We start from the raw sequence: 12,923 nt of genomic DNA, 5'->3' as shown, positions 1-12,923 counted from the left end.
GACACATTGGGGACGCAACTACGCATTTCTTCAACCAATTCCAAGGTGCGTATTGAAGATATTGGAAGAACTGTCCACATTTACTCTTCGTCAGCCAACAAGATGAGTAGGCCTAACGAACAGGAAAAGCACTAGCCTATGTCAATCTACTATCCCCATAGTATAAAAGTTGACCTATTCTATTCTGTGTGAAAAATAAATATTCCAAACATAGTCTGGGAGAGTTGTGGGATGCGATAGATCCCAAATTAATGCAAGCACTACCATAAAAAAAAGGTTTTACGCAATGTGGCTGACACAACAGATCAACACATTTAGCTTTCAATGTTGATAAAGTATTAGGCTATTTCTTCACAGTATAAGGGCAGCAATGTGCACATGGCAGTAGGCTATAAGCGCAAATCTTCCATCAGCGGGAAAACACCATTATCAAAAGAGACCGCAAATGCGATTATGCATGTAATGCTTTTATTATAAAGGATGTAGCGCTATTGTTAGAGAGGGGTAGGTATTAACCCTGCCGAAAGGAAAAGAGTAGGATAGAGAGAGTACCACTACCAGGCCCACACACATCAGCAGAAGAGACTGCCTAGAGTGTAGCCTTTTTACCAGATAGCCACATCACAGCACAGGTGTAACCCAACCAATAATACCTCACACAATAAGAATGGCAGAGCAATTTAACGGCAACTTCATAGAAACAATTTACAAGAAAGAACCCAGTCATCAACATTAGAGGATTTGCAATAATCTGTATTACCTCCCAGTGGAGGAGTGCAGAGGGTATGAATGGGGGTGTATGAATGGGGGGTGTTCATAGACAAAACAAAGTCCTTAAAATGTCCAAAATCTTCTTGGCCACATGTCAATAGTATCACCCCACATCAATAGAGTTCAAATAGCAATACACCATAAACTTGCAAGCAACCTCCCTTTTAACTACAACGTAAACCCAAATACTTCTGGCAATAATAGTCCAGTGACACATCAAAGCGAAGCACATTGAAAAAAATAGAAGGTCTGCTGCAGTGAAAAGCACTGGAACGATAGAGGGAAGCTAGAGAGAGAGAGTGGTCTTAGTGCAACTACAAGCCTGAAGTCAACAGCTGTCTGTCCGTCTGATGGTTTGTTTGTTTGTATGTCAAAGTTTCGTAACAATGTTGCTACTAATCCATCCCGTCAATAACTGGTGCGTTCCCAAAAGATAACAGCCCCAATCTAGAGAGGCAATACCGATGATCGAGTTAAACACTTCACAAACTCAGCACGCTGAAAATAGAGAAGACTTCTGCAGCATTGCACACCCCAATCAAACTGCCGCGCCAACCGAGAGCTACCTCCCAGAGAGCCGGAAGAGCCATCTTCATTTCCTCCTTTCTGACTGCTGATGCGCTCTTAAAGTGGCAGTGCACGGTGAAGGCTCCATGCAGGAATTCGCCACAAGTTGCATTATTTAAAAAAAAACTTGTACCCCTTTTTCGTGATATCCAATTGGTAGTTACAGCCTTGGCCCATCGATGAAGCTCCCCTAAGGACTCAGGAGAGGCGAAGGTCGAGAGCCATGCATCCCTCGAAAAAAAACACGGCCCCAATGCTTGCTTAACCCGGAAGCCAGCCGCACCAATGTGTGGAGGCTACACCGTCCAGCTGGTGATCGAGGTCAGCTTGCAGGCACCCGGCCCGCCACAAGGAGTCACTAGAGTGCCATGGGACAAGGAAAACCCCTTCCCTAACCAAGACGACGCTGGGCCAATTGTGCACCGCCTCATGAGTCTCCCGGTTTCGGCCAGCTGTAACACAGCCTGGGATCAAACCCGGGTCTGTAGTGATGCCTGAAGCACTGCGATGCAGTGCCTTAGACTGCTGTGCCACTCGGGAGGCTAAAGGTGCATTTTCATGGTGAAAAGTATCTTTCCCAAACTTGAAACACACACGCGGCTTATGTATGCCAGTTAGGCTCTACATCCCTTGTAAAGCAGATTAATGTGCTTCATTTTAAGAAGTTATTTGACCACCTTAGCTGTGGTACAAACCTTAACAAAGCCTATAGGCCTATGGGCTGGGCTAGGCTACATGAGGTGTGTGACTATGATTCGAAAAAGTTGCAAAAGAAAGACATTGTTTCTTGCCTTATGCTGGGCATCAAGTGATAATATATCATTCACAAGTGATAGGCTAATATTTTCCCCCATCAAACTATTCTTGATTTAATCTTGTCTTTACATATACTAAATAATATATGTGTGACAAGGCTCGGTTAATTTTCATACCAGCTAGGTAGGCTATACTCCTGTTTTAAAGAGAAGCAATGTGCTCAATATTAGGAAAGTTGAGAAATAAATATAGTAGGTCTAGCCTATAGAAAGCTGATGGGAGCCTCCTCTTTTTAATAGAGCCCATCACTCTGTTTTCTCCCGCAATTGCATAGCCTATAGAAATGTTGTGCAACATGAACTCATGGGCTCTCATGAAGTGTTTGATTAGATTTTCAATTTGCATTGATGTCAGAGTGATTAGAGGGACAATAGAGTACTGAGTACCAGGTAATTAAAACGTTTGGTCGGCTACTAATGACCGCCATGACCATCAGAGCTTGGAGAAGCCTAATTACAGTGACTAAACGGTCACGTGGAATTTGACTGTATTCATGACTCGTGACCACCGGTGTGGTGGTAATATGGTCACCGAAACAGCCCTAGTCAGACCACATCACCCCAATCCTGGCCCAACTCCACTGGCTACCGGTCAACTACAGGATCAACTATAAAATCCTCATGCATGTATTTAAAGCCTTGATGGGTTGAGCCCCACCTAAATCAATGACCTCATCTCAATCAGTGAGCCATCTCGCACTCTCCACTCCAGCCACTCCCTAAGGCTTCAAGTCCCCAAGACACATCTTCAAACTATGGGGGACCGAGCCTTCTGCTCCCGTGCCTATGTATTTTTGATAGTCCTTGTCCCAATCCAAAATGTATTTAGCACCTAGCCCACTATCGCTATTTAACTTGCCTTGATTCTAAATGTTGTTTTATTATATAATTGTACAAAACATATCCTCAATAGAGCTTAAGATAACTCTGTAATTAAAAGCGCTATACAAATTAAATGTATTAATGTTATGCACGCACGCACCTTCAAACACACACACACACGTGCACACGCACACACACAATAATGCTAAAACAAACAATAGCCATGTCTGACATCTCATAACAGATAGGTTACGTTACGGTCTTTCCCTGATAAATCATGAGGCAACAACATTGCCAAATAAAAGAGGAGGCGTCATTAAATTCCCCAGTTTATTTTTCTCTGTCTTGAATGCTTGATGATAGGCACATTTTTCCCATTTCCTCATAAGTGGCGCCTTAGTCCTTTTAATTAGTAATTAAACACATGACATGACAGCCATGACTTGGCAAGACAGTTAATCAATCATTAAGCAGACATTCCCTGGAAGTAACTTCAGCTGTCAAAATCATAGGTCAATAAGTTCAAAGGTGAAATATGGAGGACTGAGTAAACATGAGAAGAAATGTTTCCTGATAAATGCAATAGCCTACTTACTGTAAACAGAACAAATAGGACTTCACCTACTCTGTCAAGACCAAAGACTCATATCAAAGAAGAATCTAACATGAACAATTGGTGCGACAAGAAAATTAACTGTTGTAAAAGACCCAGTAAATTCATGAGAACTCTGTAGTTTATAAGAATCAACCCAAGGTTGGACTTCTGGACCTATGCGAGTTGATTCACATCCTAATATCGTCCTTAAAATGGTCAAGCGATTCAGATATCATATTTGCACTGATACCTGATAGATTCCCTCTCTACACAAAGCAGATAAGAAAAGCTCTATGCGCTGTCTATCTTCAGTCCAGCTGCAGCGGAGCTATGCCTTGGCACTTCCCCATAGAGGAGGATTAGAAACAAATGAAACCCCTCAGGCAATTTAGAAGTCTACCTAAGTTAGAGGGTGAAGGAAATGAGGGGAGAACTGTTCGTGGGGTTCCCATGTACTGTAGAAGTGCCAACAGAAAGACATGCAACAATAGCATACCAGTTAAGGTAGTTCCTTCAAATCGAGACACGAACGTCCCATAGTGAATGACAGGATGGGATGTTTAAAGCAACTTTTTTGTTTTTTGTTGTTGTCTGCTGTCTGGTTGTTTTTTTGTTGTTGTCAGCTGTCTGCTGTCTGCTGTCGGGTTGTTTTTTTGTTGTTGTCAGCTGTCTGCTGTCGGGTTGTTTTTTTGTTGTTGTCTGCTGTCTGCTGTCGGGTTGTTTTTTTGTTGTTGTCTGCTGTCTGCTGTCGGGTTGTTTTTTTGTTGTTGTCTGCTGTCTGCTGTCGGGTTGTTTTTTTGTTGTTGTCTGCTGTCGGGTTGTTTTTTTGTTGTTGTCTGCTGTCTGCTGTCGGGTTGTTTTTTTGTTGTTGTCTGCTGTCTGCTGTCGGGTTGTTTTTTTGTTGTTGTCTGCTGTCTGCTGTCGGGTTGCTTTTTTGTTGTTGTCTGCTGTCTGCTGTCGGGTTGTTTTTTTGTTGTTGTCTGCTGTCTGCTGTCGGGTTGCTTTTTTGTTGTTGTCTGCTGTCTGCTGTCGGGTTGTTTTTTTGTTGTTGTCAGCTGTCTGCTGTCTGCTGTCGGGTTGTTTTTTTGTTGTTGTCTGCTGTCTGCTGTCGGGTTGTTTTTTTGTTGTTGTCTGCTGTCTGCTGTCGGGTTGTTTTTTTGTTGTTGTCTGCTGTCTGCTGTCGGGTTGTTTTTTTGTTATTGTCTGCTGTCTGCTGTCGGGTTGTTTTTTTGTTGTTGTCTGCTGTCTGCTGTCTGCTGTCGGGTTGTTTTTTTGTTGTTGTCTGCTGTCTGCTGTCGGGTTGTTTTTTTGTTGTTGTCTGCTGTCTGCTGTCGGGTTGTTTTTTTGTTGTTGTCAGCTGTCTGCTGTCTGCTGTCGGGTTGTTTTTTTGTTGTTGTCTGCTGTCTGCTGTCGGGTTGTTTTTTTGTTGTTGTCTGCTGTCTGCTGTCGGGTTGTTTTTTTGTTGTTGTCAGCTGTCTGCTGTCGGGTTGTTTTTTTGTTGTTGTCTGCTGTCGGGTTGTTTTTTTGTTGTTGTCTGCTGTCTGCTGTTGGGTTGTTTTTTTGTTGTTGTCTGCTGTCTGCTGTCGGGTTGTTTTTTTGTTATTGTCTGCTGTCTGCTGTCGGGTTGTTTTTTTGTTGTTGTCTGCTGTCGGGTTGTTTTTTTGTTGTCTATGCAGGGTGGTGTCTCATAAGAAGGTCATAGATGCTTTATGTATGCTTGTCAGACTGAAAGTTGGTGTTACTGGCCTTTATCCTGCCATGATCAACTTTCTGTACAACTTAGGGACTCCATAGACTTCTGCCCATTCATGCTGACCTCTTTAAAAAAAAAAAAAAATTAATCTGAGTGCTTGATCGGATCATGGGTATGACTGAATGGAAAGTTATACTGCATGTGTAATTGAAATTAGGAAAGTAATCAATTAACAACCTACAAGATGTTTGTGTTGTTTACTTATATTTTCAACACTGCAAACAGGTACAAAGGAAATTCCCCGTCTTGATATCGGTACATAAACACCATCCATTACGGAAAATCCCAAACAAATCCTAAAAAAAAAAACATGTTTGGAAGATCATTGATAATATTCAAGGACGGATACATTTTACAATCTTCAAAAGTCGAACACCTTGATCAAGCATCGACCAATCTTCCTAGATTGTACGTGCACATATTTTAATACAATCCATCAAAATCAAATAAGACATATTGGGCCTTTGGCTCACTGTCAGCACAAATAGGTCAGGACACAATACGGCAGTAATCTATTTCATTCAGGTGCCATAGGACAATGCCCACACACGTTTTACTTGCTCACGACATCCATTCTGTGTCCGTCTGCACGTATTGCGGCGGATTCTCTTTAAACAAATTGCAAGCCACGGATGTTTACCAAGCCAGCCAAAGCATTACAGCAATGCACTCCTGGACTCCTTGTAAAGTGTAGGAGCTGTGGCCTATCCCAGCAGCCAGACGCCCCTGCTGGTATAAAATTCCTTTGCTCTAAACAGTGATTACTGAACCCATTAGCACCACATCCCTGGAGTGCCTGGTGTCACAACCCTGTCATTCTGAGTGGTGTCAGGTGCGTGGGCCAGTGCATTGACAGACACACGACACAACTGTCTGTGTCTCTAACAGAGGAGCACACAGAGCCATTAGGTGCCAGCCCAATTAACGCTGACACGCCCGGCAGAAAGAGCTCTCATTTTACGTAATGGGACTGTTACTACAGCTGGCCTCCGTGATCACGTCTCTCGGGGAGACAGAGAGACAGAGAGAGAGAGAGTCAGTGTATGTGCGTGTGAGTTGCTAAGCTGATGTGTGTCTGTGTAGCCTGTAGTGCATCTCTGTGAATATGAATACATCTGGATGTACAAATATGTGTATATGCACTGCATGTACCTTTCTGACAGCCCCTGTTACGAAAGAAGAAGCAATAAGCCACGCTGAACTGTTACCCAGTGCTTTCTTCTCACATGTTCAAAAATAACTTTCATCTTGCTTGCATGCTTTACCAGTAGAAGGCAACGGTAGTGAGGTGGTTGTGTTTGGGGATGATGTTTAGGAAACAGTGCTGGTCTAAAAAAAAGAAAAGATGAACAGTACTGTTCGTCATTTTGTAGAGCGTGACAATGGGAGCCAAGGTTTTTGTTTGCATAAGCCCCTACCACTAACAGGAGGGTGGAGAGCAGAGGGCGAAGGGAAACACATGTGACAGTCCATCAGTATTATCATTCAGCCAAATCTCTGAGTGCCTATCAGCACTCAGTACTGTACGGACACTATACTCCGAACTAACATCTCTAAACATAAATCATAGTGATGATCATCAGTTGTGATTTTAGCATGTAAATCTTGGTGGGGCAAACTGACATTTTTTTTTAGATGCATGCCAGCAAAGCCACTACACAACACTGAATAATACATTCATTGGACTATAACAGTGACAAACGACGCCCACAAACTGTTCGGGCCTACATAATGCTGTCTCAACAGCAGTTCCAAAACCTTACCACTGTTACAACTGGCTATCAGCGGAGCCTTGTCTGGCAGCATGACAGTTCATTCAGCAACATTTACTGCATTTTAAAAAACCATAGCTGATATGGCTGACTTGCTTAAACAAATGTGACTTGTCTCAGGAAACTAGGCGTATGTCACAGCAGAGCCATTTGAACGGAAACTTTTTTTTAAATCAAAATGCGTTTTTTTGAACATGTGAAATTCCATATGTCTTAATAACAGACTTGTATGCCATCTGTATATACAGTGCCTTGCGAAAGTATTCGGCCCCCTTGAACTTTGCGACCTTTTGCCACATTTCAGGCTTCAAACATAAAGATATAACATCTCTGACTTGCTTAAACAAATGTGACTTGTCTCACTTTCTGTACAACTTAGGGACTCCATAGACTTCTGCCCATTCATGCTGACCTCTTTTTAAAACAAAAATAATTATTCTGAGCGCTTGATCGGATCATGGGTATGACTGAATGGAAAGTTATACTGCATGTGTAATTGAAATTAGGAAAGTAATCAATTAACAACCTACAAGATGTTTGTGTTGTTTACTTATATTTTCAAGACTGCAAACAGGTACAAAGGAAATTCCCCGTCTTGATTCTGGAAGAAAACCTGATGGAGTCTGCAAAAGACCTGAGACTGGGACGGAGATTTGTCTTCCAACAAGACAATGATTCAAAACATAAAGCAAAATCTACAATGGAATGGTTCAAATATAAACATATCCAGGTGTTAGAATGGCCAAGTCAAAGTCCAGACCTGAATCCAATCGAGAATCTGTGGAAAGAACTGAAAACTGCTGTTCACAAATGCTCTCCATCCAACCTCACTGAGCTCAAGCTGTTTTGCAAGGAGGAATGGGAAAAAATTTCAGTCTCTCGATGTGCAAAACTGATAGAGACATACCCCATGCGACTTACAGCTGGAATCGCAGCAAAAGGTGGCGCTACAAAGTATTAACTTAAGGGGGCTGAATAATTTTGCACGCCCAATTTTTCAGTTTTTGATTTGTTAAAAAAGTTTGAAATATCCAATAAATGTCGTTCCACTTCATGATTGTGTCCCACTTGTTGTTGATTCTTCACAAAAAAATACAGTTTTATATCTTTATGTTTGAAGCCTGAAATGTGGCAAAAGGTCGCAAAGTTCAAGGGGGCCGAATACTTTCGCAAGGCACTGTACAGTGGGGCAAAAAAGTATTTAGTCAGCCACCAATTGTGCAAGTTCTCCCACATAAAAAGATAAGAGAGGCCTGTAAATTTTCATCATAGGTACACTTCAACTATGACAGACAAAATGAGAAAAAAAATCCAGAAAATCACATTGTAGGATTTTTTATGAATTTATTTGCAAATTATGGTGGAAAATAAGTATTTGGTCAATAACAAAAGTTTATCTCAATACTTTGTTATATACCCTTTGTTGGCAATGACAGAGGTCAAACGTTTTCTGTAAGTCTTCACAAGGTTTTCACACACTGTTGCTGGTATTTTGGCCCATTCCTCCATGCATTCCTCCATGGATAGGCGTCCATCCATTATGTATATGGATAAGACAGTCTAGCTAGCTACATTTTCAGATATTACTCATTTCAAATTTTGACAGAAAGTCGTTTTCATTTCAAGTTAAAGTGTACTGTTAGCTAGCTAGGTTAGCTGGCTGTCTGGCTCGCTAGCTAACGTTACGTGTAAGATCTTATTATTTGTATCTCAGAGCCATTTGCTTTGCTAGATATAGCCTAATGTTAGCTTGCTAACATTGAACCTGGTTGGTTAGCTACCTGCAGATTCATGCAGGGTAGTAACGTCATGAGTTGGGATTATGGTTCATTGTTTACCTAGCTAGCTAGTTACACCTCTTAACAAAAGAATCCACTATGCAAGTAACCATTTCAATAGAATGTCACTGCGACAACTGTTGATAGACATAGCTGGTAAATTCAGTCTGGCTATCTACTCCGATTTCAGAGAAATCTCGTCTGAGTGTGCCAGAGCACAGAATAACTGATGAATCTATGAGAGCCTGACATCTGTTGAATATGGCCGGTGTCGTGTCAGTAAACATTGGCAAAAATGTTTTAATTGTTGCCAGCAGCACAGTTGCAGTCACCAACGCTCTGGATAACATAAACACAGCCTAACCAGCTGCTAGGGGGAGTAAAATGGTCAGTGAGCCGTTTTCTCATTTGTGTCTGGAAGTAGCTAGCAAGCTAGCCAATGTTAGCCAGTTAGCTTGGGTGTTTGACTGTTGTTGTTAGGACAGAATGCTCGGATCAACCCTTAAAGAGTTGGGTGGGACTAAAGTTTAAGAGGGTGTGAATGATGCTGAATGGGTGTAGACAAAGAAGAGCTCTCCAGTAGGCACCAAAATATTCAGAGGCCATTTTCTAAAAAGTGAGGTTAAAAGTCTATCAATTTTCAAAGCAGAATTATTGTTCCTCAAATGCAGTGTATGATATACCATTTTGTAGCTCTGTGTCTCTGCTTTTATCCATTGTAAAAATAAAAAAACTATTTCAAATGTTGCTACGTAAGACCGGATCAAGGTGGTCGGTCACAAACTATGGCATAAGCAGATTAGAGCAGATTAGAGGGAATTTCGATAAAGACATTAATGAGTGAGCTAGGACGGACGTAGTCAATATAACTATTTGTTCAGCACTTTTGAAATTTACAGCGACAAAATTTAGAACATGGGCCATTCTTACAGTATTCTCCTTGTACACCAAGACAGAACTGTAGGATAAATAAAGGGGGCATATAAGCAAGCGTACAATATTCAATGATGACATTTCTCTATAACAGGCTATAGGCTACATGTGCACCACTAAGTCAGAACAGTAGGCTAAAGTATGAGGGTGAAATGGCTACTAACAGCTTACTACACAAGCTACACTTAGTATTACTTTCTTAGCTATGGTATACACACATCCCTGGCATATTACATAATTTATGCAGCAGCATACAAGACATGTTTGGACTCACCTTGTTGTGCTGTGCTCACTTGAACAGGAAGCTGGCGCTGCATTCCTTTGTGGGCACATTTTGCCATCAAATGTATGTATTTTTCCAGTCGGAGCACTTTTTTTCCCCAGAGTTCCCAGTTGTCTTGAACTCACTGAGGTCTGAGATTTCCCAGTTCTGAGTTTCCAGTTGTTTTGAAAACGACAGAAATCATGCTGGATTGACAGCATGGCCAATGTTGAATGTTTATCCTTCCAAGCTTGTAAAAAAAGACCCTTAAACCCAGACTTGGACCACACATCCACTCCACTGAATAGCGAGCGAGTGATTGCTTTGCAATGCTAGCAGTTAGCCACTGATTCCTGATTCCCTCCTTCCATTGTGAAATTTGCGATTTCCAACTCGTTGTGCAATGTTTATGTCCAAAGGCCGATGAGCACCGATACGTTTTATCAATAATTTCACGGGTTGTGTAGATTGTCGACTTGATTCATGGTGATGACTGCTAGCTTGCTAGCTAAGATTTTGAAAGTCAGTCCAATCAAAATTACTGTAGATATAACGTGAGTTGACATTTTATCTGTGGCCAATGACCCTGAGCCTTCTTGGATGGGCACTTCTAATTTAACTCTATGGCAGCTCCCAAGGGGCTTGATTTTTTTTTGCTCTCCGTGTAGATTTTGCGGTGATAGTGTCCCTATGAGTGACAGAACACTGAGCCAAACACCGCACAACTAGAAAACATTACCAACCCCTACGCTCCGTATTTTCAGATGGCTGCCGCACCACCACAGAAAGCACTGAGCTAGGCTGAAATACCTGCATTTTGGAGCTGCCTTATAACAACGAATCTAATCAAAATGATGCAAGTCAGTGTCCAGTTGTCTTTTGTCAGGAATTCACCATTGCCTCTTGAAGAATAATTCATCTGTAGATAGGACTACTTGCAGCTACTTGCTATGAGAACTTGACCAACCAGTTTCGAACACATCACATAAATACATCTGTAATGAACTCTTATTTGTTTTTTTGATGAGGTCCTGTGTTCAATAACCCATGAACTCACCTCAAACCTCAACAAAAGAGCAATATTGTTTTATATGCTTTCTCGTAAAAGGAGGTTTCCGTTCTTTATAGGATGAAAGACCCCCATATTAAAATATTGTTTACCACGCCACACAAATAGTTGTACAGTCTAAAACAGAAATAGGTTAATCCTAGCAAATAGGTTAATCCTCAAACCAACAAGATTTCAGCTGTTTGCCCAACTATCAATATATTAGATTAGCGCCTTCCATTGGCTAGGTATCCCCCTTTCCCTTTCCTTTCCATTTGTTTCTGGAAGCGCGCCCTCATGCTGCACTACAGCTGTCAAGAGCAAAGTCATGGGTAGAGAGCGCTAGTTGTGCGCAAGGCACAGACGTGAAGCATACCCGCAGTCTGCACGCACAACCATGACTTGTTATTTCCAATGTAGTAACTTTCTAGCACTTATCATAATATTGATGTGACAACAGGCCTACTGGCGTTTGCAAACTTGTCAGTTTGAAAATTAAACAAACATACCATATCAGATAAATATAGGCCTAATGGAAAGGAAAACGAAAAGGCCTAATAGGAAAACCAATAACATGCAGCAGCATAAAATATAAAGTATAACATAATATAAAGTCTACTCTACATAATAGGAAAATAATCATATAAATATCACTCGGCTTACTACTACTACCACTACAGCTACCACTACAACAAATAATAATACTAATAATATAGCCTACTATTTCTAATCAACTGTTACTGTGATAATGATCAATTCCTTGTTTTATTTAGGCCGAATATACATTTCTCCAGGCGAAAGTCTGCTTTCTGATCATGTTAAATAGCTTTGCATAATCCTGGACGCCTGAAGTCGCTGAACGACAATCATGTTACACATAATTGGGCAAATTATGTACAATTATCAGCAAGTGGCTCATGTGCCTCACACTGAGCTAAACCACTTTAAAAATAGATCTATTTTATATCATTCATGCGCAAAAGTGCATCTATCAATGCAGACTACAAAGTTGCCAGCCAATGTAATTTAGACCATTAATAAACACTATCACTGAAATTCATAATGAAAGCATTATCTTACCGTTCTGGGAATCATTTTTTTTTCAGTGAAGGTTTCTTTTCTAGATCCCGTGCGCATGTGAAATGGCCTTTAAACGGCAAATACAGAGCGTATTTCAAAATGACAGGTATGTAGAGGAATCAATAAGATTTGTGAGACAGAGGCGCCTCCACCCGTAGCGCTGAAATACTTGTGAAGCTTGTGAAACCACTCTGCAAGGAATTGAACCAAATTAGCACACGGCTCGCCCACTCTCTGTCGACTGCGCTGGGCGCTCAGAAATGCACGAAACACTATACAATTGGAAAATGATGTCGCTCACGCAATTGAAACCATAACAAAGCATTTTCACAATTCACTGTTTTGGCAAAAGGTTAAGGGATTTGGCTGGAGAAATGTAACCACACTCAAAATCATAGACCGAGTTATGGATGCAAGGACTGACCATCCATGATATCAACATGATAGTTCTAACCATGTTTTGAGGCTATACGGTGTTAGTTTACATATATTTTCTTTACAAACATTGGAAAAAGGGGCATTTTTAAATTATACTCTTCAAGAATCAATGGGTTTAAGCTTTATCATGAATTAAACATTCAAAAAATGGATGTAGTAACTGCAGATTGTCCCTTTAAAAGGTACAGCAATTGGTGTTCATTTCCAAAGAAAAACAAATTGGAAAGACCAAATATTTATGTGAAGTAGTTTATATTCTAAATTGATCAGAGAATGACCCTGGATTAAG

The 12,923-nt window shown here is 41.1% G+C and overlaps 1 protein-coding gene across 2 annotated transcripts in view; it reads right to left on the bottom strand.

Annotated features, from left to right (window-relative positions):
- Positions 1 to 12,439, bottom strand: part of LOC110503606 (glucagon receptor) — a 37,060-nt gene extending 24,621 nt beyond the window's left edge. Inside the window, exon 1 of one of the 2 annotated variants that reach the window (XM_021582023.3) lies at positions 12,197 to 12,439. The gene's annotated coding sequence lies outside the window, so the exon portion shown is untranslated. The remainder of the gene's footprint in view (positions 1 to 12,196) is intronic. The other variant, XM_090218173.1, reaches the window with a different exon arrangement.
- Between the last annotated feature and the right edge of the window lie 484 nt (positions 12,440 to 12,923).

Source organism: Oncorhynchus mykiss, chromosome 24, assembly GCF_057628025.1.
Source record: "Oncorhynchus mykiss isolate SJ-2025 chromosome 24, ASM5762802v1, whole genome shotgun sequence".
NCBI classification, from domain to species: domain Eukaryota; kingdom Metazoa; phylum Chordata; class Actinopteri; order Salmoniformes; family Salmonidae; genus Oncorhynchus; species Oncorhynchus mykiss.
The sequence above is the reverse complement of the archived record's forward strand: the minus strand, read 5'-3'. Positions and strand labels throughout refer to the sequence as shown.